Below are 23894 nucleotides of genomic sequence, written 5' to 3'. Positions count from 1 at the left end.
CAGGGAAGTAAATCCTCACCCCAAACGTCCACTCCAGTGGACCCAAATCCCTGCCCGTCTCTTTGTCTCCCCGATTTCTCATTTCCAGGCTAAGACGATACTTGCAGCCTCCAACCAAACTGAGATGCAAAACGCCCTGCTCCGTGTTCCTCTCACTTCAGGCGCCAGCCCTCCAATTTTAACAGCCACAAGCTCTGCCTACCTGTCCCCAGAGGCATAGCTCACTTTTGTCGTTTCTAAGACACCTGAAACAGAGCAGGTGGAGGTCCAAGCTGAAGATGATCACAAAGCTGATGGCAGGCGACTCCAGGGCAACCAGACTCCTGGGGCAGGACTCATCCTCGAATACACAGGAAGGAGGGAAGCCTCACAGGGCCCAAAGCAGTGCTCTGGTCCCCAGGGGACCAGGCGGAATTACTTCTGAGGGCTGCTATAACCAAGTACCACGAGTTGGGAGCCTTACAACAGTCCTAGAGCCTGGAAGTCCAAAACCAAGATGTCAGCAGGGCCAAGCTCCCCCTGAAGGACCCAGAGGAGACTCTGTCTATGAAGCATCTGCTGTAGCCTCGGCCGTTTGCTGGCGACGCTGGGTGCTCCTTGGTTGGTCGCTGTATCACTCCAACCGCGGTCTTCATCTTCACGTGGCATTCTTCCCTCTGTGTCTCCATGTGCCCATCTCCCTGCGTTTCATGTCGAATTAAGACCAGGAATTTCCTGACGGTCCTGTGGTTGGGACTCTCACTGCCAAGTGCCCAGGTTCAATCCCTGGTCAGGGAACTAAAACCTCATAAGCCGTGTAGCAAGGCCAAAAAATAAAAAGACCATGCTGCTGCTAAGTCGCTTCAGTTGTGTCCAACCCTGTGCGACCCCATAGACGGCAGCCCACCAGGCTCCCCCGTCCCTGGGATTCTCCAGGCAAGAACACTGGAGTGGGTTGCCATTTCCTTCTCCAATGCATGAAAGTGAAAAGTGAAAGTGAAGTCACTCAGTCATGTCTGACTCTTTGCAACCCCATGGACTACAGCCTACCTGGCTCCTCCGTCCATGGGATTTTCCAGGCAAGAGTACTGGAGTGGGGTGCCATCACCTTCTCCGAAAAAGACCACAGGAGATTCCAATATGACCTTATCTTAATTAATTACATCAGCAATGCCCCATTTTCAAATTAATTCACATTCTGAGGTTCTGAGCGTTAGGACTTCTTCATGCCCCCTTTTAAAAAATTATTTATTCATTTGGCTGCATCGGGTTTTGGTTGTGGCACACAGGCCTCTCTCTAGTTGCGGCAAATGGGGTCCAGGGTTCACAGGCTCAGTAGGTGCGGCACAAGGGCTTGGCTGCCCTGCAGCATGTGGAATCCTAATTTCCTGACTTGGGATCAGACCTGTACCCCCTGCATTGGAGCTCAAATTCTCAATCACTGGACCCTCAGGGAAGTTCCTCAATATGTACCCCTGGGGACACAATTCAACCCATGATACTTAGGGAAGAGAAAGGACAGAGTCCTACTTTGAGAGTGGGGATAGCAGAGATAGTGGACCCTGTGAATATACAGATATTCAAAATAGCCTTTACCCCCCACCCTGGAGGTCCTGGGGTGCTCAGGACTGGGAGAGGGATCTATTAATACATCTAAGACAGGGGGTTATCATGTGTGTGCCTGGGTGCATGCTAAGTCCCCAGTCATGTCCGACTCTTTGTGAACCGATGGACTATAGCCCGCCAGGCTCCTCCGTCCATGGGATTCTCCAGGCAAGAATACTGGAGTGGGTTGCTATGTCCTCCTCCAGGGGATCTTCCCGACCCAGGGACCGGCCCACGTCTCTTACGTCCCCTGCACTGGCACATGGGTTCTCTACCACTAGCGCCACCTGGGAAGCCCCGGGGGTTGTCATGGTTGCTGCGAAAAGTGGATTTGGGAAAACAATCTCCTTGGGTCACTGCTTGTCTTGGGAGTTCTTAACAGGGGACCAGTGAACTTGGACGGGAACAAACTGTATTTTCATTAACCTGTAACTGAAATGACCTATTCATCATGAATACAGGCAACAGACCACAGTCATATGGAAAGTTCCAGGGTCTTGGTCATCAGCAGAATCACAGATATTTTCATATCACAGTACAGACCTGCAGATACCTCAGTGTTATTCATGCTCATCACTACTTTAAAATTATGATAGTGATTACATTCAGATGTACATTATACTAGAGACAATAGACCAATATGTAAAAGCTAAATTTTTATGATCCTGAAATTGACATGAATATTTTTTTAACATTTAATAACTGGAATTAGAAAATAATAAACTTGAGGTAAGAAAACCGGCTTCTTATTGGTTGAAATTTTCTCAATAAAAGAAAGCTATTTCAAATAAAAAAATATTATTACCAGTTCTTCTGATAATCATGCCATCTCCTGACAGATTTAGCAATTAATAAAAGCAAATAAAAATATCATATGTTGTGGTGATTTAAAAAATTACAATAGTTACTAGGCCTATGGCAAGGCTGTTTACTTGCAGAAAAGAGTGGCAACCCACTCCAGTATTCTTGCCTGGGAAATGCCACGGACAGAGGAGCCTGGCAGGCTACAGTCCATGGGGTTGCAGAGAGTCAGACGTGACTTAGTAACTAAACAACAAGGCTGTTTACTTAATGATTCAAAAAAAGAAGCACATAAGTTACTATATGAGAACCTTGTTTTGTTAAAAAAATATATATTCTGATAATAATGTCAATACAACTGGCTTCTTCCGTAACACTGTTCGTGCACTGAGAGCCGCTATTTTGAGAAACATTCCATAGGATTCACCAGATGGTCAAAAAAGAAATCAATGGCACAAAAAGCAAAGAACAGCAGATGAAATGGAAACTTAGCTCAAAGGTTACCAGGATAAAATCAAGACTTCAGGGTAAGCAGCTGTCTGTGGCTCGGGGGATTCTGCTCAGAAAATGCCCAAGTTGTCTGTCCCAGGTGTTACCAGGCACCTGGCTTGGGGTGCATGGGGAGGAGTGTAAATGCTATTCATTTCGTAATGCAGAAAAACAAGCCTGCTTCCATCTATTCAATTTGTGTGGAAAATCTCAGGCAAACAGAATTTCTGCAAAGGAAATCTGATTTCAGCTCACACCCAAAGGTGCTTGTTGGAAGAGCCCAAGAGAAACCTCTCCATGAGGCAGAGACGCCTCTGGAAGGAAGAGGCCCACCCCTTCTCACCCCAGCCTCAGGTGTGCCGACAGGGTGGTCCTCTGCACACTCAGGTCCCAGGAGCAGTGGCCTCTGACAGCCCTGCCAGGACCCCGGCTCTCAGGCGACTCTCCTCAGGGCTCCACCAGGTCCTTCAGTCTTCTTCCGCCCTCTTTCCCAGAGCTGGGGAAGGGACCCTGGCCCTGGCTGTTTGCTTAAAGCCAGCAGCCAAGGCAACCCCCGCTGACCCAGCTGCAATCTGTAGCCAGCTGTCCCCTCTTGTTCATGGAAACACAAATAGTTGGTTCCCTGTTCCAGCTCCAAGGTTAAGTACGCACTGCCCAGGTGCCAGCTATTAATTTCTCTGCACACTCCTTAGTTCCCCTGGTGGAGGCTAAGACCGCAAAGAAGTGGGGGTGTCCATCACGAAAGACCCTGGCAATGACTGCTGAAGACTCAAGCAAGGCGGGGGGTAGGCATCTGAGAGTGAGAAAGGGGACCACCCCCAGCAGGTGGCTAGGCTCAGAGATGAGCAGGGAAAAGATCAAACAGAAGCGCCGACATTTTGCCAGTAGTTTTGGAGGTTTTAACGAGGAGCCCACAAGTCAAAATGTCCCTGCTCGTGTTCAGTCTGGCCCTGAGCTACCAAACTGGGAGGGAAAGCATAGGACTGCACAGGGCGCTGCCCACTTGCCAGGTGCTGGCCACAGGCTGGCCAAGTGAAACTCATCACAGTCCCAAAGGGATGGCATGTCATCATCCACTTTCAGAGAAGAGGTTTGACTGATGATTGAAAGGTGCAGCCACTCGCTCAAGGCCATGCAGCTGGCCCCTGGCCCTTTGTCACCCTCTCTGCCTCCAAGGAGTCCCAGCTGCAGCACGTGGCACCTAATGAAGGCAATAAGGCAGGGCACACTCTCCAAGCCTCTTCTGTGCTCTCAGCCCTTAGGAGTGTGCTAGGAGTTCATGGAAATTGAGACCTGTAGGAATTGGCCAAACAGGAGAAAGCTCGGGGTTACCTGGAGCAGGCAGCCAGCAGCTGGGACTAGAGGTGTGAGGCCCAGGAAATAGGCAGCAGGGTCTCCAGGGCTGCTATGCCCCGCCTATGCCCACAGGGCAGAGTGACATGAAGCCACAGGTCTCAGACAGGACCCCTTGTTCTCTACCATTTCCACTGCCTGACCCAGGAGCTCACCCAGACCTCAGTCATCCTAGGATCCTAAGTGGTTCCCCTGACTCCTGGCTCACCCACCTGACTCAGCCTACCCTGCCACCAGAGGGGCCCTGCAAAAGCCCGACTCTCCTCAGACACTTGCAAATCAAGCCTATTGTCCCCATTTTGGAGTGCCAGGCCATCTATAGGCTCTATGCCACCTTGCCAAGTCTGTCTCCAGACAAACAGAAACACTTGGCATCATACCCTGTTAGATGCTTAAGCCCAGGCCTCCTCCAAACAGCCCCCTGCTGCTCCCCAATCCACATCTATTGCCCTAGCCTGAAGCACTGATTCCCTCCTTGGCATCTCCACATTTTTTACCTCTTCCCAGCACTTCCCAGTTTCTGGTGGCTTGTGAAAGCTTCTGACCTCTCCTACTGTACAAAACTCTCCCCAAGAGCAGGACAGACCTTGTGCCCAGATGACACTCAAAGCACGTGTGCCAGAATAGAACTGAGAGTCCACAAATAAACCCATACATCTGTGATCAACTGATTATTTGACAGGAGTGTCAAGACCACTCAATGGGGGCAGAAGAGTCTTTTCAGTAAACTGCGATGACAACGGAACAGTCACATGCAAAAGAATGAAGGTGGACCATTACATCATACCATTTAAAAATGTTACTCTAAATGCATCAAAGACCTAAATGTAAGAGCTAAAAGTTTTAAAGCACTGAGAAGATAATAGACGGGCAAAACTTCGTGACCTTAGATTTGGCAGTGGTTTCTTAGACATTAGAATGTAAATCCAGGGACTTCTGTGGTGGTTCAAGGGCTAAGACTCCACACTCTCAATACAGAGGGCCTGGGTTTGATCCCTGACCAGGGAACTAGATCCGACATCCACACTAGATATCCCACATGCTGCAACAAAGATTGAAGATCCTGTGTGCTACAGCTAAGACCCAGGACAAATAAATAAACATAAAAGAATGCAAACCCAAACCACAGTGAGACATCACTTCATACCAAAAGCATAACCAACAAAAGAAAATAAAAAAATAAAGAGGACGTTACTGACATTAAAAAACTCTGTGCACCAAAGAACTAACCCTAATCCCAAATGCAATATTTTCATGGTATATTTATAGAAAAAATATTAAAAGAACAAATGCTTACCATATAAACCTTTTATTAAATTTCATAAACAGCAGAATTACTATTGCTTTCCATGTATAACCTCCCTGATTTTTATGGCTCAGGTCTACCTTGGGTGTTTGAGAGAAAAAGAAAAAATGTCTATTAATAAACACTGCCTTCAAGATTTTGAATAAAATGGGTGGCTTCAATGCCTGTACCTTGCGACCCAGGCCCACAAGCACAAGCCATCTTATTCTTATAGGTGCAAATCTTTAAAGCTGAACATGTGACAATGTAATTTTGGAAGGCAAGGATGCTAAAAAAGCTCCCACCCTGGTCTAGGAACTATCTTCTCCCTCAAAAATGGGTTCACTTGTACAACAAAAGATAGGTACATTTATTGTTAAATTGTCTTACTGCACGCAAACACGAAATGGTTGCAAATGTCCATTTACAGTGAAATATATACATAAATGATTCATAAAATGTTAAAAAAGAAGGTGAAAAGGTAAGTCACAGAATGGAAAAAGATATTTGCATATCACATATCTGATAAGGGTCTAGTATCCAGAACAGATAAAGAACGCCTCCGACTCAACAACAAAAAGACAACTCAACTAATAAATGGGTAAAAGACTTGAATGGGGCCTCCCTGGTGGCTCAACAGTAAGGAATCTGCCTGCCAGTGCTGGAGATATGGATTTGATCCCTGGTCCAGAGAGATCCCCTGGAGAAGGAAATGGCAACCCTCTCCAGCACTCTTGCCTGGGAAACACCATGGATGAAGGAGCCTGGCTGGCTCTGTCCACGGGGTTGAAAAGTGTCGAACACGACTTAGTGACTGAACAGCAGCGACAAAGGATTTGAACAGACATTTCTCAAAAGGAGAAGCGCACACGCCAAAAAGCCCATGGAAAGACACTCCACGTTACCAGCCATCAGGCAAGCCCAAACCACAGTGAGGTGCCTCTTCACGCCCATTAGGACGGCTATCATTTTAAGGACAGAAATTAATGTGTGTTAGCAAGGATGCAGAGAAATGGGAACCCGCATTCACTGCTGGCACAAATGTAAAATGGTGCCACCATAGTGGAAAACAATTCAGTAGTTCCTCAAAAAAAATAAATACAGAATCACAATCCTAATCCAAAAGAACTGAAAATACATTTCGAAGCAAAAACAGTAGATGATCTTCAGAGAAGATCTATTCCCATCAGCTAACAGGTAGAAACCACCCAAATGTCCATCAACTGGTAAACGATATGCGGTGTAACCAACAGTGGACTATTCAGTTCAGTTGCTCAGTTGTGTCCGACTCTTTGCGACCCCATGAATTGCAGCACGCCAGGCCTCCCTGTCCATCACCAGCTCCCAGAGTTCACCCAAACTCATGTGCATTGAGTTGGTGATGCCATCCAGCCATCTCATCCTCGGTCGTCCCCTTCTCCTCCTGCCCCCAATCCCTCCCAGCATCAGGGTCTTTTCCAACGAGTCAACTCTTCGCATGAGGTGGCCAAAGTATTGGAGTTTCAGCTTTAGCATCATTCCCTTCAAAGAAATCCCAGGACTGGTCTCCTTTAGGATGGACTGGTTGGATCTCCTTGCAGTCCAAGTGACTCTCAAGAGTGTTTTCCAACACCACAGTTCAAAAGCATCAATTCTTTGGCGCTCAGCTTTCTTCACAGTCCAACTCTCACATCCATACATGACCACTGGAAAAACCATAGCCTTGACCAGATGGACCTTTGTTGGCAAAGTAATATCTCTGCTTTTTAAAATGCTGTCTAGGTTGGTCATAACTTTCTGGCCATAAAAAAGAACAAAGTGTGATTCATGCAACAACATGGATGAGCCTTAAAAACATCGTGTTAAAAGAAGCCAGGCCACAAAAGATAGCATAGCACAGGACTCCTTTTATGTGAAATGTCCAGAATAGACCCATCTATAGAGACTCTAAATAGATTTAGTGGTTGTCTAGGGCTGGTGTTTCCTCAGTGGTCCAGTGGTTAAGACTCTGCCCTTCCACTGCAGGGGGCGTGGGTTCAATCCCTGGTTGGGGAACTAAGATCTCACATGCTGTGTGGCACAGCCAAAATAATAATAATAGCTGCCTAGAGCTTATGGGGGAGGAAGACAGGTAATAATAGCTAAAGGATATGGGTCTCTCTTTGGGGAGATGGAAATGTTCTAAAACTGGCTGTGGTGACGGCTGCTTATATCTGTGAATATATCAAACCCCACACAATTGTATACTTTTTATGGGTGACCTCTATGGTATATGAATTACATCTCAATAAAGCTGTTACAAAACAAAGCATGGAGTACAGTGAAGCACAAACTGGGGGGTCTGGACAGGGCAACCAGGTACACAGTCTCCAGGGGACAACGAACTGGCCACTTACATTTTACCGTCACCCCCTGATGGCCTGGGGACAGATTAACTACAAATTAACCTCAATATGAAAACAACAGATGGTGCATTTGTGAAAACACTGTGGGAGAGGGGCAGGGAAGAGAAAGAGAGAGAAAGCAAACATGGTCAAATGCTAAGAATGACTGAATCTAAGTGGAGAGGTTTCTCTGTCCTGTTTGTCCAGCTTTTCTGTAAGCGTTGAAAACTTTCACAGTAAAACTTCCATAGTGAACTCTCAACGGCTAAAGCTGGAACTGTTTTTTTTTTTTTTTTTTAAAGATTTTTTTTTTACTGTGGACCGTTTTTTAAAGACTTTATTAAATTTGTTACAATATTGCTTCTGTTTTATGATTTGTTTTTTGGCCAGAGGCATGTGGGATCTTAGCTCCCAACCAGGGACTGAACCCACACCCTCTGAATCGGAAGGCCAAGTCTTAACCACTGGACTGCCAGGGAAGTCCCAAAAGCTGGAACACTTTTTCCAACAACAAAAATAACAACAGTACTGGATTATAACCCATAAAATAAATATGATATAAAAATTAAATACACAAATTAGTAGGGGAGGTGGACAATTCTCTCTTACAGAAGGGCTACTACTACTGCTGCTGCTGCTGTCGCTTCAGTCGTGTCCGACTCTGTGCGACCCCAGAGACGGCAGCCCACCAGGCTCCTCTGTCCCTGGGATTCTCCAGGCAAGAACACTGGAGTGGGTTGCCATTTCCTTCTCCAATGCATGAGAGTGAAAAGTGAAAGTGAAGTCGCTCATTCATTTCCAACTCTTCGCGACCCCATGGACTGCAGCCCACCAGGCTCCTCTGTCCATGGGATTTTCCAGGCAAGAGTACTGGAGTGGGGTGCCATTGCCTTCTGGTACCGGTTAATAAATACAGGCATACCACGTTTAATTGTGCTTTGCAGACAATTGTGTTTTTTAGCAAATTGAAGGTTTGTGGCAAACTTGCACTGAGCGTCTACTGGGGTCATTTTTCTAACAGCATCTGCTCACTTATTGAGACTGTGTTACATTTTGGTGATTCTTGCACTATTTCAAAATGTTCATTACTTTTATCATTGCTACCTGGTCTACAATCAGTGATCTTTGATGTTATTTTTGCAAAAAGATTACAACTTACTGAAGGCTCAGATGACAGTTTGCATCTTTCAGCAATAGAGTATTTTTTATTTAAGGCATCTATGTTGTCATGGGCTTCCCTAGTAGCTCAGACAGTAAAGAATGTGCCTGCAAGGCAGGAGACCTGGGTTCATTCCCTGGGTTAGGAAGACCCCCTGGAGAAGAGAATGGCAACCCACTCCAGTATTCTTGCCTGGAGAATTCCGCGGACACCTGGTGGGCTACAGTCCACGGGGTCACAAAGAGTCGGACACAACTGAGTGGCTTGACTTTACTCAGGTTGTTACATTGTTTTCTAGACACAATGCTATTGCACACTTTATAGCTATAGTATTATGTGAACATAACTTTTATAAGCACTGGGAAACCAAAAAATGTGTGACTCGCTTTGACATTTGCTTTATCCGGGTGGTCTGGAACTGAACCTGAAATATATGTGTGGTCTGCCTGGTACAGAAGGAATGAAGGAAACAGAAGAATCAGCATTAAAGCACCCCAGTAATAACTGTTGCAGGCCAGATTCATGGACAGATACTAAAATTACAAAGTTAAAAAAATAGTAACTTTACAGGAGAGACACCTTGCAGATACTATCTTATCCAAGTCATCAAGACTAATATCACCAGTGATAAGACATAGGGACATCAAAGCCCTCCTGATACCACGTACTGAGAAAGATACATCATCATTTTGGTGGTATTCCTGCCCAAAACACATAACTGCAATGTAAACATGAGAAAATATCAGTTCAGTTCAGTCACTCATGGAGAGATGCTCTACATAACAACTGACCAGAACTCTTCTGAAATGTGAAGGTCATAAATGATAAGGAAAAACAGAGGACTTCCCAGGTGGTCCAGTGGCTAAGACTCCATGCTCCCAATGCAGGGGGCCTGGGTTTGATCCCTGGTCAGGGAACTAGATTCCACATGTTACAGCTAAGACCCAGTACAGCAAATATATAAAAAAATATTAAAAAAAACAAACTGAGGAGCAGTTACATTGTTATATGAGATATTAACAAGGCAAGCAGGGTGAGGGGTAGGCAGGAACTCTGTGAACCATTCTTTCGACATTTATGGAAACCTAAATAATCTCAAAATAAAAAGCTTTAATTTGTTTCACAATTATAAAACAACAAGTTCAGGACTTCCCTGGTGGTCCAGTGATTTAAAAATATGTGCTTCCAATGTAGGGGACATGGGTTCAATTCCTGGTCAGGGAACTAGGATCCCACATCCTGTGTGGCCAGATATATAAAATAAAAATGGGCTTGATTAAAGGTATCTGTTATTCAGAATCATATATGCCAAGGGACATGTGACATGCTGCAGCCTCAGAGGATGCTGCCCACAGCCCCTCCCAGCCCAAAGCCCACCGGGGGAGGTGAGAAGGGACTCAAGGGGTGACTGTGGGGCCCCCATTTCCCCGTATGAGATGTGGGCTGGAGGGAGCAGGAGTTATGGAGGAAGGGGTTAGATGTCTGCCAAGGTCTTTCTTATTTCTGAGACAAAGGATGACTCCGCAAAAGGAAGAGAAGACATAATCTAGAATTTCACACCTGTGGCCTTCTCTGTGTCAGGCAGTTTGTATGGCTTCTATTGCTTGAAACTATGGCACTTGGGGACTTCCCGGTGGCCCAGTGGTTAGGACTCAGCACTTTTACTGCCGAGGGCCTGGGTTCAATCCCTGGTCAGGGAACTAAGAGCCTGCATGCTCCAGATCACAGCCAAAAATAAAAAATAAAAAGGAATGAAACTGTTGAACCTGTATTATTTCTATACCTTAAGATGGCATGGACTAAATACTAAATGACATTTTTAACTAAATAACTTTCCAATCTAGTTAGTGCCTTGTTTTCATTACTTTTGCTTTATTCATTTTTAAACATTTTATCTTTTTAAAAATTAATTTTTATTGGAGTATAGTTGTAGTTTTGCTTTAACAGTGAGTTGAGTCATCCATGACCCTTGACCTCCCCCGTTAACCTAGAGAGCATTTTGTCTTATTACCACTATTTATGTTATCAGTGTATTCTCCTCAGGGAGAATTTACAGTGTGTTCACATACCCACCAGCCAAAGATGACGCTGACCTGGGGTCTGCACAAGGGAATCAAGTGCAGTAAAATATTAATAGTAGAATCTAAAGCAGTGGGCATACAGGTGGACACCACAAACTTCTTTCAACTTTGCTATATATTTTTAATTTTTCATGATAAACTATTATTAAATAAAAGTAAAATTACAAAAGAATATTTGGGGCATGCAAACCGCAAACCAGATTCACACCCTCAGTGGGAGAATGCACCTAGGAGGCCCCTCTGCAGAAAAATACACCCACGCCTGTTCCTTCTCCCCATGGGTGTCTGCAGGCGACAGGGCTCTGTCTGGAGGAAGGAGAAGCAGTGTTGTGGCCAAGGCCAGGGGCCTGCAGATAGTCTCCACATAAATACATTCAGTCTTTGGTTTCAAACCAAGTCAGAAAGTGGGCAGGAGCCACAGGTTTTATTAGCTCCAAATGAATCTGGCAATGGGTACCCGGGCTGACCGAGCAGGCCCCAACCTGGTCACGTACCCCAGGTGGCCTGGCCAATGGCTGATGAATTCTCTTCTTCTGCCAAAACATAAAGGGCAGACTCCTTCCGAGTCTGTTCTTTGGGGCAGGTATCTGGGATCTGCCTTCTGGCTCTGTGTGAATTATTAGCTCAGTGACCTTGGCAGCTTCCTTCATCTCTCTAGGCCTTAGTTGCCTCATTGGTAAAATGAGTAGCTGCCTCCTGGCCTGTGGGGAAGAGTAAATTAGATCAGTGGTTCTGAATCAGGGTGATTTTGTTCCCCCAGGAGGTACCCGGGGGCCAGATGGATAGTGGGGAGAGGTCAGGATGCTGCTAAACACCTTACAAGGCGCAGCAGAGCACCCTACCCCGCAATAACAGAAAATTTGCCAGCCAAAAATGTCAAAGCGCCAATTTGAAAAACTCTGATTTAAATGGTACAAGTAACACACATAGATAGGACCCAAAATACTGTGCAGTCTCAGTGAAGGGCGGCTGCCACCACCGTCATCATCACCAGCACCATCACTATCATCACGGTTACCATCACCAGCACCATCACCACCATCACCAGCACCATCACCAGTTACCACCATCAGTATTATTCGCCTGAAATTCCCAATACCCAGAAGAGCACAGGTAGGAAGCATCAATGAATGCTGCTGTACTGAACTGAATAAACAGGACATTCCTTAGGGTTAAGGACATTCCAAAATGTCCCTTCAATCCCCTAAGCTCCCCTGAGGGAACTGAAGCAGGTAGTAGCTATGAGATGGGTAAGGGGAGTGAGAGGGGGGCACCTTGGAGAAAGGGTCTGAGCAGATGATGGCAATATCAGCCGACAGCCTTGTTTAACCCTGAATGTGAGAGTTCTGCTCTGAGCATTTGACACGTATTAATTCATTTTACTCTCTCAACGGCCCAGGAGGTCAGTTACTAATAGAATAATATATTATAATAATATTCTATTACTACTCCCCTCTATGAGCATACACGCTGTACTGCGGCTTCCCCAGTGGGAGGGAGCAGTTTTGCAGAACTCGTCCTCTGCTTGTGGTCAGTCCTGGTGCCTACCTGACTGCTCTACAAAGAACCTTAGAAGCATGGCCCTGTCTCCCAGTAGCCTGCGTGTATGTGGATGGTTTCTGGGCCTTTCATTCAGTACTGCAGGAAACACCCAGAGGAGATCTTTTATGGGCAGGGCAGATGCCTGGTGAGCAAAGTGTATATCAACAGGGAAGAGAAGCCAGCAAGAGGGGAAAGGGCATGTGGCTTTCCTGAGAAGGGTAGGGCCCATGTTGGTGAGGCGGCCTCAGAAACCGATCCCAGGGCCCATCTCTAAAGGAGCCAGGAGTGGGCCAGTCTAGAGTCACTGTTGGGAGGACCCCACCAACCTGGTCACTTTCCTGCCTCTCTGCCTTTTCCTCACTACCACGAGCAGGATCTCCCTAAAAAAAAAAAAAACACACACACACACAGGCCTAGAATCCATCCTCAGAGAAGTCAGAACAGGGAGTAGCTGGGGTGCCGACATATATAGCCAGGCTGGAGAAACAGGAGCCCAGGGGGCACGGCGGGTGGAAGGAGTGACCGAGAAAGGTGAGCAGGATGAGTCTGGGGCTCCCACCCAGGAAGGGAGAGGAGGAGAAGGGCTGGGGTGAGAAGCGGGTACCTGCGGGACATGGCTGGCTCCCCCCATCCCAACTGTTCCCTGTAAGTGCAAGGGGAATTCTAGTGGGTTCTGAGGTCTCAAAAATGAGGACACAAGGGAAAGCCAAAATGTCACACAGGAAAAGCAAAAGGTATTCCTGCTCATCATCTATGAGAAGACCCACCACTAACTGAGCATTTACTATTTCTCCAGCTGGGTGCCAAGTACTTTATAGAATCATCTTCTCTATTTTTCACAGCAGGTTTTAACATCTCCATTTTACAGGTGAGCAAACTGAGGCTCAGGGAGGTACATGATGTACCCAAAGTCACACAGCATGTAAGTGACAGGGCGCAGGATTTGAACTCCAAGCTCAATTTCTTGATCTCAAGGATATCCCAAGTTCTCAGCACTTAACAGAAGTATGTGCGTTTTGGGGCCTTAAGACAATGAGGAATCTGCTGGCAATTCAGGAGACCTGGGTTCAATCCCTGGAATAGGAAGTTCCCCTGGAGAAGGAAATGGCAACCCACTTCTGTATTCTTGCCTGAGAAATCCCAGGGACAGAAGAGCCTGGCAGGCAACAACCCATGGGGTTGCAAAGAATCGGATATGACTGAGTGACTAACACTTTCACCTTCCTATGCCAGTCACCCTCACCCACACACACAATCTTTCATTATCCTTTCAAGTAAGTAGAGACAATGAATAATATTCTAAATAGGGAAAACAATATTGAAAAGAAATAAGAAGGCAAACAACCCAGTTAAAAATAGGCAAGAAACCTAAACAGATACCTCACCGAGGAAGATATGCAAGATGGCAAATAAGCCATATCTATGTGATATGTCATTGAGCAACTGCAAATTAAGATAACGCGATACCACTGCACACCTCTTAAATGGCCAAAATTCAGCACACTGACAACACCAGATGCTGACAAGGATGCTGGACAATAGGCACTCTCATCCATGCAAAATGGTCCAGCCACTAAAAAGCAGTATCTTATAAAACTAAACGTACTCTTATTATATGATCCAACAGTTACACTCCTTGGGGTTTACCCAAAGAATTGGAGACCTACATCTACACACATACAAATATGGCATACTGAGGTTTATACCAGATTTATTCATTATTGCCAAAACATGAAAGCAACCAAGATGTCCTTCAGTAGGTGAATGGATAAACAAACTGTGCTATGTCCAGACAATGGAATAAAACTCAGCAACAAAAGTGAAAAAAAATTAATAAATAGAAAATTAAAAAGCTACCAAGCAATGAAAAGACATGGAGGAAGCTTAAGTGCATATTGCTAAATGAAAGAAGCCAATCTGAAAGGTATGATGTTCTGAAAAAGATAAGCTACAGTAGCAGTGAAGAGATCAGAAGTTCAGGGGAGCAAGGGAAGGATGAATGGGGGGATACGGGATTTTTAGGACTGCGAAACTGTAATTCTGTAATGATATGGTCACGGTGGACACATGTCATTATATACATTTGTCATAAGTCATAGAATGTGCACCAAGAGTGACCCCCTAAAGAAAACCATGGGCTTTAGTTTACAATAATGTATCACTGCTGCTAAGTCACTTCAGTCGTGTCCAACTCTGTGTGAACCCATAGACGGCAGCCCACCAGGCTCCTCCGTCCCTGGGATTCTCCAGGCAAGAACACTGGAGTGGGTTGCCATTTCCTTCTCCAATGCATGAAAGTGAAAAGTCAAAGTGAAGTCACTCAGTCGTGTCCGACTCTTAGCGACCTGATGGACTGCAGCCTACCAGGCTCCTCTGTCCATGGGATTTTCCAGGCAAGAGTACTGGAGTGGGGTGCCACTGCCTTCTATCATGCGTGTATTGGTGGTTCAGTGGTAGAATTCTCCCCTGCCACTCGGGAGGCCCAGGTTTGATTCCCGGCCAATGCATTGCACCCTGTGTTTGGGGCTTCATAGGCAATTAGGACACAGCTCCTGGGCAATAATTTATGGCAGGTTGAGATTAGAAACCTGGGGCTTCCTGGGAAGTTGTGAAAACAGCCAGGTGTGTGCTTAGATGCCCAGTTGTGTCTGACTCTTTGTGACCTCATGGACTGTAGCCCACCAGGTTCCTCTGTCCATGGGATTTTCCAGGCAAGAATACTGGAGTGAGTTGCCATTCCCTTCTCCAGGGGATCTTCCCAACCCAGGGATCAAACCTGTGTTTCCTGCTTTGTAGGCAGACCCTTTACAGCCTGAGCCACCAAGGAAGCCCAACTTTTTCTCAGGCTTTCACCTGCTGCTGCTGCTGCTAAGTCACTTCAGTCATGTCCGACTGTGTGTGACCCCATAGAGGGCAGCCCACCAGGCTCCCCCGTCCTTGGGATTCTCTAGGCAAGAACACTGGAGTGGGTTGCCATTTCCTTTAAGTGAGGCTAATAACAGTGGAAAGCGAACACAGATTCCCCTCCTCCTTACATGCACCTCCCCTGGCATCTAGGAAAGGGGAGTGCAGCCAGAAAAGGCCCAAGGCAGGGTCTCCAAGTTCAAGATTTCCCATTTTACACCATGTGAACTAATTCTTTTAAAATTAAAACAACCCTTCTGGACTTCCCTAGTATTCCTGTGGTTCAGAATCCACCTGTTGAGGCAGGGGACACGGGTTCGACCCCTGGTCCGGGAAGATCCCACGAGCCGAGGCTCAACTAAGCCCGAGAGCGGCAACTAGAGCTGCAACTAGCCTCACTCTAGAGCCCAGGCTCCGCAACCAGAGAAGCTTCTGCGAAGAGAAGCCCGAGCACAACAAAGACTCGGCACAGTCAAAATTAATTGAACAAACAATGCTTCTCCCCAACCCTAAGTAATACCCTCCCCCAAAATGTCTCCCGATAAAACTGATGTTCAGAATTGCAACTCTAGTTTTATATCACAACAGCATTAAGAGCGGGGAACACTCACACGCACCTTGGCTGTGTCATAACTCACGCATTCCCTGAAGCCACGCTGGGGGTACCCAGCACCCCCATTTTACAGATGCACCCCAGCACACTACAGGGAGCGGCCCCACGCCAGACGGAAGCACAGATGGCGAGCTCCTTCTCCCAGGTGAAATAGCTGGTGACAGTCTTACTCCCACTGACAGTCCCAGCGTGTGAGTTTGGAACCAGGCTCTGCACTGAACCTACTGTATAATTTGGGAGTAGCCACATCTTCCTACCCCTTGTTTCATCCTCTGTACAATCCAGGTCATGACACTTTCTTTCCCTAGCAGGTCTTGTCCAGGGTGAACAGAGTAACAGTTCTAGACAGAGTGCCTGGCCCAGAGATGGCCCTCAAAGGGGAAAAAAACAAAACCTCGTTTTTAAATCAAGCCTGCTTCTGAACTCCTGGGGCTATTCTCTGAACTAGAAGAAACAAATGGAACAATTAAACAACAACAACAATGAAAATCTGTGACCCTGATACCACAGGCTCAGCTGATGAATGAAACCTTAGCCCGTGTCTGTTAGCCAGGCTGTCCTGACCAAACTGCAGGGCAGGGAACCGAGTGCTTCCTCTTTCTGCAGGAACCGGTGCTCTGACTCAGAGTGGAGCTTCCTGCAGCAGACCCACCCGCTTCCCCCAGAACATTTCACACTCAGCCAGGAGATCCCAGGAATGGGCCACTGGGCCCAGCTTGGGGAGACAGGCACCTCCCTTTCGGGCCTCCACACACAACTTCTGATCCACGCCCCTGCCTGGCTCCCACCACCTCCCCTCAGTTCAGTTCAGTTGCTCAGTCATGTCCGACTCTTTGCGACCCCATGGACTGCAGCACGCCTCCCTGTCCAACACCAACCCCCAGAGCTTACTCAAACTCATGTCCAATTGAGTCAGTGGTGCCATCCATCTCATCCTCTGTCATCCCCTTCTCCTCCCACCTTCAATCATTTCCAGCATCAGGGTCTTTTTAAATGAGTCAGTTCTTTGCATCAGGTGGCCAAAGTATTGGACTTTCAGCCTCAGCATCAGTCCTTCCAGTGAATAGTCAGGACTGATTTCCTTTAGGATGGACTGGCTGGATCTCCTTGCTGTCCAAGGAACTCTCAAGAGAGAGACCCAGAGTTGGCTCATCAACCCAGACCTGCCTCTCTCCAATGTCTCTAGGCAGCCAGCCAGTGCCAGCAGGAGATGGGCTGGTGGCTGAGCTTCTGGTCCTCAGCCATGGCTCTAGGTCGGCATCTTACACAGTTTCCCCTTAGCCCCTGACTGGTCATCCTGCCTCAGTCCTGGTACCCATGACAATAAATGAGTCCCTTTAAGGATAGTCATGAGCCGCTGCCCCCACTCCAGCACCTTCAATGGCTCGCACTGCTCAAGTCTGGAGTCCATATCCTGGGATTCAAGATCCTCCACAATAGAGTCCAAGCCCAAACTCCAGTCCCTACAGGACTCACGTGCCCTGCGCTGGGCTCAGTAGCTCAGTCGTGTCTGATGCTCTGCCGCCCTTTCGACTGTAGCCTGCCAGGCTCCTCTATCCATGGGATTTTTCAGGCAAGAATACTGGAGTGGGTTGCCATTTCCTTCTCCATATGTCGCAACTAAAATGGGTACCAAGATGTGCACACACTGGGGGTGGGAGGGAGGCTCAGGAGGGAGGGGATATAGGTATACTTTGAGTGGATTCACGTTGCTGTACAGCAGAAACTAACAACACTATAAAGCAACTGTCCTCCAATTAAAAAATTAAATTTAAAAAAAGATTTGCACACACACATTTGCACACCTGCTAGTAAGATACACCCTCTCCCACCTCCACCTTGCTAGATCCTACCCCTCCCCGACACCAGCTGACTCTTCCAGGAGCCCTTTCCTTTCTGAGCCTCTGAATTCCTCCAGCACACTGTTCCCAAACCTCAGGCATCCCCATGCCACCTGCCATCCATACTACTCTTTACTTAATATTTCCCTTTAAGTCAACTCACTCTTTTACTTAAGTTTATTTTTAAAGCAAACTCCACCACAAAGAGAACACCATATCATTTGCTATAAATAGAAGGGAACTTTAAAACAAAAAGTCATGGTCTAATGCACACGAAAATAAATACCTAATCATTAAAATGTTTAAAGTGCTCATCTGCATAAAATACTTAATATTACTGTATGTGTGCATGCTCAGTCATGACCCGACTCTTTTGCGACCCCATGGACTGTAGCCCGCAGGCTCCTCTGTCCATAGGATTTCCCCAGGCAAGAACACTGGAGTGGATTGCCATTTTCTTCTCCAGGAGATCTTCCAGACCCAGGGATCAAACCCACACCTCTTACATCTCCTGCATAGCTCTTGGTTTTCCTGGTCCTGTCTCTCAGTCATCTGGAGACTAGACACCGTCTAGCCCCTCTTCCAGTGCCTTCACGTGCAATGAAAAATATTTAACAAACAGAAAGTTCCGGTTTGTTCAGTTGTAGTAATGGGGCCCTTTTCTCCCCCTGGCTCTGGGCCCATCTGCTGCTCCTCCTCCATCCACCCCTAACCTCTGCCGGCCTACAGGATGGTCCGGAAAGTGTAGCAACTGCCAAGGGGGTGCAGGGGTGCTCCTCCCTTCCCCGATCCCTGCCCCCTCTCCCTGGGAAGCCACAGGCCTTAGAGTAACCCAGAGAAAAGCAAGTCAGCCATTAACACTGCTCTCCCAGCACAGACACACCCTTCCCGGGAGTTAGCAAAGTTCTAGGAAAAGCCTTTCCTCCAGAAAAAATGAAATCTTCCCATCCCCTCATTGCCAAAGATCCCAAAACACCTACCAGGAACCGAGGGGTCTTGGCCTGGGCCTGGCCCTGCTGGCGTCTAGAAGGAGGCGGCTCCCCTCTCCGCCCCCCACCATGCGTTGTCAGGGGCGACCCTGATGAAGATCTGAATCACTGGGACTTAAGTCAATAAGTGGCAGCCGGGGAAGGCCCAGCTGGAGCCAAACCAAGGCCTGGATTCTCTGGGTGGACCGACGCCCAGCTGAAGCCAATCCACGGGTGACCAAGTTCCTCCTAATGACATTTTCTAAAGCTGAACAGAGGAAGCTGGAGGGGCTACAGTGCATGGGCTGGCAAAAGAGTTGGGCACGACTTAGCAACTAAACAACAAAGCCGAACAGATGAAGGACACTCTCTTAGAGGGAGGCCTCTCTTGGGAACGTTTGCATTCCTTTTATTTTTTAAAGTCTCGCCACTTTTACAAGTTTTAAGGACATTGTTGTTTTCAAAAGGGCACATTTTACGGAAAGATATTCAAACTATTCATTCCAGGCAGTGGTCATAGACAGGCGTCAGCATCTCATGACTTCCTGAAACTTCAACTGCTGGGGGTGGGATATCCATCCGGGTGTAGCTGAGGGCCAGATAACGTGACCAATGACTCCCAGGCCATGGCCTCCCACGTGCAGCTCGAGGAGGGCAAAGGTCATGCAGGGAGGAGCTGACACCTGCCTGTAGGGCCAAGGAAGGTGACAAGGATCCCCTTGTTGACTTTTCAGAGTGCAAACAAGCTAATGACAGGAAGAAAGGTGGTGAGAAAGAAGGAAAACACCACATCTAGCAGCTAATCCCCCATGGGGAACAAAAGCAGGCGCTGCTAGGCGGGATGGACATCACCATGAAGATTCTCCAAATGCGTTCCAAGGAGTCCTAGGGGATGCCCTGTGTCTCTCCGGGGCTCTGTGCCTATCCGTGGAACGATGGGGAGGTGGATGAAGGGGGGGTACTCCAACCTAGGCCAGAGCAACTCCGCTCTTGTCACGTTCCTATAATGGATTTTCAGGGAAGATAGCCTTTGAAGAAAAGATTCTGTAGCTAAAAACATTGAGAAGTGCTAATGTGTGAGCCCGGTCGTATCACGCAGGAGAGTGCGATGCGAGTCTGAGTCTGTGGAAAGCAGCACTAAATACCCAGGTGTGCCAGAGACCAGCTGGCCCTTCATCCCGAGTGGAAGCTCTGACTTGAGGAGAAGCGACAGAGGAGTGGACCTCCTCCACCAGGGCCAGCCTGGCCGCTCTGCCCTCCTCCTGGCAGGACCACAGGCTGGAGACTGCAGGTGACGCCACAGTCAGGCTGAGTCACGTGTCTGGATAAGAGACTCAAAACTCCATAGCGATGGGGGCCAAGTGCAGACCCCAGAGCCAGGTGTGTGCACACAGGGACCAGAGGTCAAAGAGAGCTGAAACGTGGTGTCAGGGGTTGGAGGCGACCTCTGGGACAGACACGTGGAGAGAAGTTGGTTCCCACGTGCTCTCAGAAGCCTGCTGCACAGAAAGGCCGGCTGAGTTTGCAAGTCCAGGATGGAACAGACCCCAGGAAGGGAACAGCCTGAGTGTACACCTCCACATAGGAGTAAAAAGCGCAGATGGCACCCTAAGAGCTGCCTTCAGGTGGCTGTGTGCCCACGTGCCAAGGCCTCTGCTGGCCTTCCACGGGACGTGTTACACATTCTGTCCTCCCAGCAGTCCTCTCTGCGAAGGACTCCTCCTCAGTGCCAAGGAAATCGTGCCCAGTCCTTCTGAGAGGGAGAAATGGTCCCTCCCTCCTCTTCCTCAGGGTGAAAGTGGGCTTGATGACTAGAACATTCCTACCCCCAGGGCACAGTCACGGGGTCAGGGCTGGCAGGTGACCTAGGCCCAGCCATACAGAGTCTTCCCTGAGCTCTCACCAGAGTTACTGAGAAATACTCTTTCCCTGTGATAGCAAGCTGTGAGAATGATGCTGGCCTGGGTCAGCCAATGCTATCTTGCAGCCACTTGGAAACATCCTGAGAATAAAGCCAAGCACAGCCGAGAGATGGAGGTAGATAATCCTGATGGTGTTAGCAACTGCTGGATCCAGCCATGCCTGAATCAGTCCTTTGATCCCCAACTTGCCAGGTCTACCGAGTCCCCTTTTCAGTGAAACTAGTCTGAGTTGGGTCTTTGCCATTTGCAATCAGGAGTCCTGAGTTAGTCACTTACCCAGGAGCAGGAAGGAGCGAGAATGTACTGCATGTACTAAGCAAACACACTCAGCGCCCATCATCACCTTGATGGATCCCACTAACTGACACCTGGACGCAGTTTACGGCAAACACACCTCCAATGGACAACAAGACACGGTGTCCACTCCTGCACAGGTGCTTGCCACAACTTCCTGTGGCTCTCCATTCAGAACTGCTCAATGACTCCCGATACCACCACCGTCCCCAGAGCTGGAACAGCACACGGTTTCATCCTGTATGCCAGCTGCACGTCGCCGGTCATGGCTGCCTGGAACACCATGCGTGAAGGACTGCAAGGCTCTCTCTGGCCTCAGTGGGAAAGGGTGGTGATTGAATGGTGGTGTCTGGCACGACAGGAGGAACAGAGAGTATCAGTACTTGTGCCACACATTTCCCTTGCCCCTCAGGAGCTGGCAGATGACCACCCAGGCAAGAAATTTCCTCCAAATCCAACTGCCTGGGAAAGCCCTCAGCATCTGGTCTCCTGCTCCTTATGGACCCCATGAACCGTGTAAATAATACAATTTTCCCCCTTTCTTTGATAGCTCATTAGCTCAGAGTTAAATCTGTGGTTCAACCATAGTAAACCATGCACAGCTCAATGGCCTGAATATATAGCCTAACTCTCGCCCTGGTTGTGACCTTCCAGTAAATTTAGGTTTCTCCTGACCTTATTTTTATGGGTTCCTATTAATTAATTACATGGGCTTCCCAGGTGACACAGTGGTAAAGAATCCACCTGCCAATGCAGGATATGCAAGAGACATGGGTATGATCCCTGGGTCGGGTCGGGAAGATCCCCTGGAGGAGGGCATGGCAACCACTCCAGTATTCTTGCCTGGAGAATCCCATGGACAGAGGAACCTGGTGGGGTTAGTTAGAATCCAGGGGCTCACAGTCCAGGGGCTCACAAAAGAGTCAGACACAACTTAGCAACTAAACAACAACAAAAACACATATACAAACAAATATTAAAAAAATCCACACATAGCTCTGGCATTAAGTATCTACTTTAGCTTTTTATTATAAATATACATTTCTCTAGTTTCTTATATATTCAAGGTATATAGAGAAATATATATTCTTGTTAGAATCTCAATTCCTTTATAGAAAAAGATGGAGGCATAAATGGAGAGATGGATGGATGATAGACAGGAAAACCAGGAAGAATAAGCCACTGTCTGTGCCTGAGAGAAGTGAGAAGATCGTTCCACTCTGTGGTGAACAGAGTCCAGGATCTAAGATTGGAAGACAGGCTTTCAATCCCAGCTCTGACCAGCTGTGTGGCTGTGAGGGGGACAAATTCCTCACACGTCCACTTCATCCCATGCCCAGCCAGCCTGAAGGTTTATCAGCTATTAAATGCATATAAAACAATCTGCCCTACTTCCCTCACTAGATTATAACAGAAATTAAATATGGAGGTTCTTGACTGCTAATCAGAGGTAAGGCACCAGCCATGTGCATGCCGCCAGCATCATTATCAGCATCGGAAACAACACGCCAGGCAGTCAGCGCACGGCCGTAAGTCAGAAGAGGGCCAGCCGCACAGCTCCTAGAAGTGCTGCAAGGAATTCAAAGAGAAATGAGCCTTTGGAACCCACATCTGCAGGCAGGATCCTTCCCTGCCTCCCACTCTGATGTCTGAGAGAGCTCCCGAGTAAAGGACTTCAATTCCCTGCTCCTCACAGCAAGAGAAAAAAGCCCCATCCAGGATCAACCCCCTTCTTAGCCCTGGAAATGGGCCCAGGCATGAAGGGCTCCCAGTGCCCCCCTCCCTCTTGCGACCACAGCATCCCTGGCACAAAGGGCAGAAGGCATAGCACACGTCACCTGCAGGCCTCCTGAAAGCAGTGAGCTGAGGCTGGAAGCCGTGGGGTTGGGGGCGTGATTGGCAGCTGACCCTCACACCTGCCGTTTCCTGTCCCCTCCTGTCCCCAATCAGAGGCCCATTTATTCCACAATCACCAGGGTTTCCAGGCACCTGAATCAGCACCGCTGAGTTTCAAACAGCAGGTGAAAATGAGACAATGATAATAACTGGGTTCCTTTTCAACAAGCTTTTCAGCAGGGCATGAGCTAGACCTTGCTTTTCTGGGGAAGCGGACAGAATTCACAAAGGCAGGAAGACTAATTCTAAATTCTGGAATGTTCCCTGCCTGGTGAAGAATTGAAAGTGAAGGCTCAGGGGGAGGGGAGGTGGACAGTTAGAGGGCTGTTGATAAATAAATTCGAATGACAAAATAAGGTCTTGGGCAGTTTAGGAGCAGCTCCATCCTCGGCAGGGTGTTCTCCAAAGTTGGGGTGGAGGGACCCTTGCCATAGGCCACTTGCATCCCATCAGATGCCCCTTCTTCCCCCGGCTTCACTGTGGACTCCAGAATCCCCGAGTTTACACAGGGACTGGTGACTCTTCCAGGGGTACACTCAGTCCAAGCTGGTATATTAGAGGTCCCTTCCTTGAGAATCAAGGAAAGTGGCTGAGAGACTGAAGTCTCAACTCAACTGCTCTCTGGAGCAATGCGATGCAAATGAATGGAGCTGATGGAGGGGTCATGCTCCCCAGGTGGAAATGCCCGGGAAAGAGAAAGGTGGTCTGCAGTGAGAGCCAGAGAGGAGAGCTGAAATAGCGGCTGAACAAACACAAAGCAGAGAGGGCTCCTGGGCCTTCCTCTGATCCGTGTGCTCGA

General features: G+C 47.8%; 1 protein-coding gene across 2 annotated transcripts in view; it reads right to left on the bottom strand.

Annotated features, from left to right (window-relative positions):
* The window catches only part of RPH3AL (rabphilin 3A like (without C2 domains)), a 115604-nt gene extending 96514 nt beyond the window's left edge, over nucleotides 1–19090 (bottom strand). For both annotated transcript variants that reach the window (XM_068977857.1, XM_068977858.1), the window contains exon 1: nucleotides 18996–19090. The gene's annotated coding sequence lies outside the window, so the exon portion shown is untranslated. The remainder of the gene's footprint in view (nucleotides 1–18995) is intronic.
* Between the last annotated feature and the right edge of the window lie 4804 nt (nucleotides 19091–23894).

This window comes from Capricornis sumatraensis, chromosome 8, assembly GCF_032405125.1.
Source record: "Capricornis sumatraensis isolate serow.1 chromosome 8, serow.2, whole genome shotgun sequence".
Classification (NCBI taxonomy): domain Eukaryota; kingdom Metazoa; phylum Chordata; class Mammalia; order Artiodactyla; family Bovidae; genus Capricornis; species Capricornis sumatraensis.
This window is presented reverse-complemented; position numbering and strand designations above follow the sequence as displayed.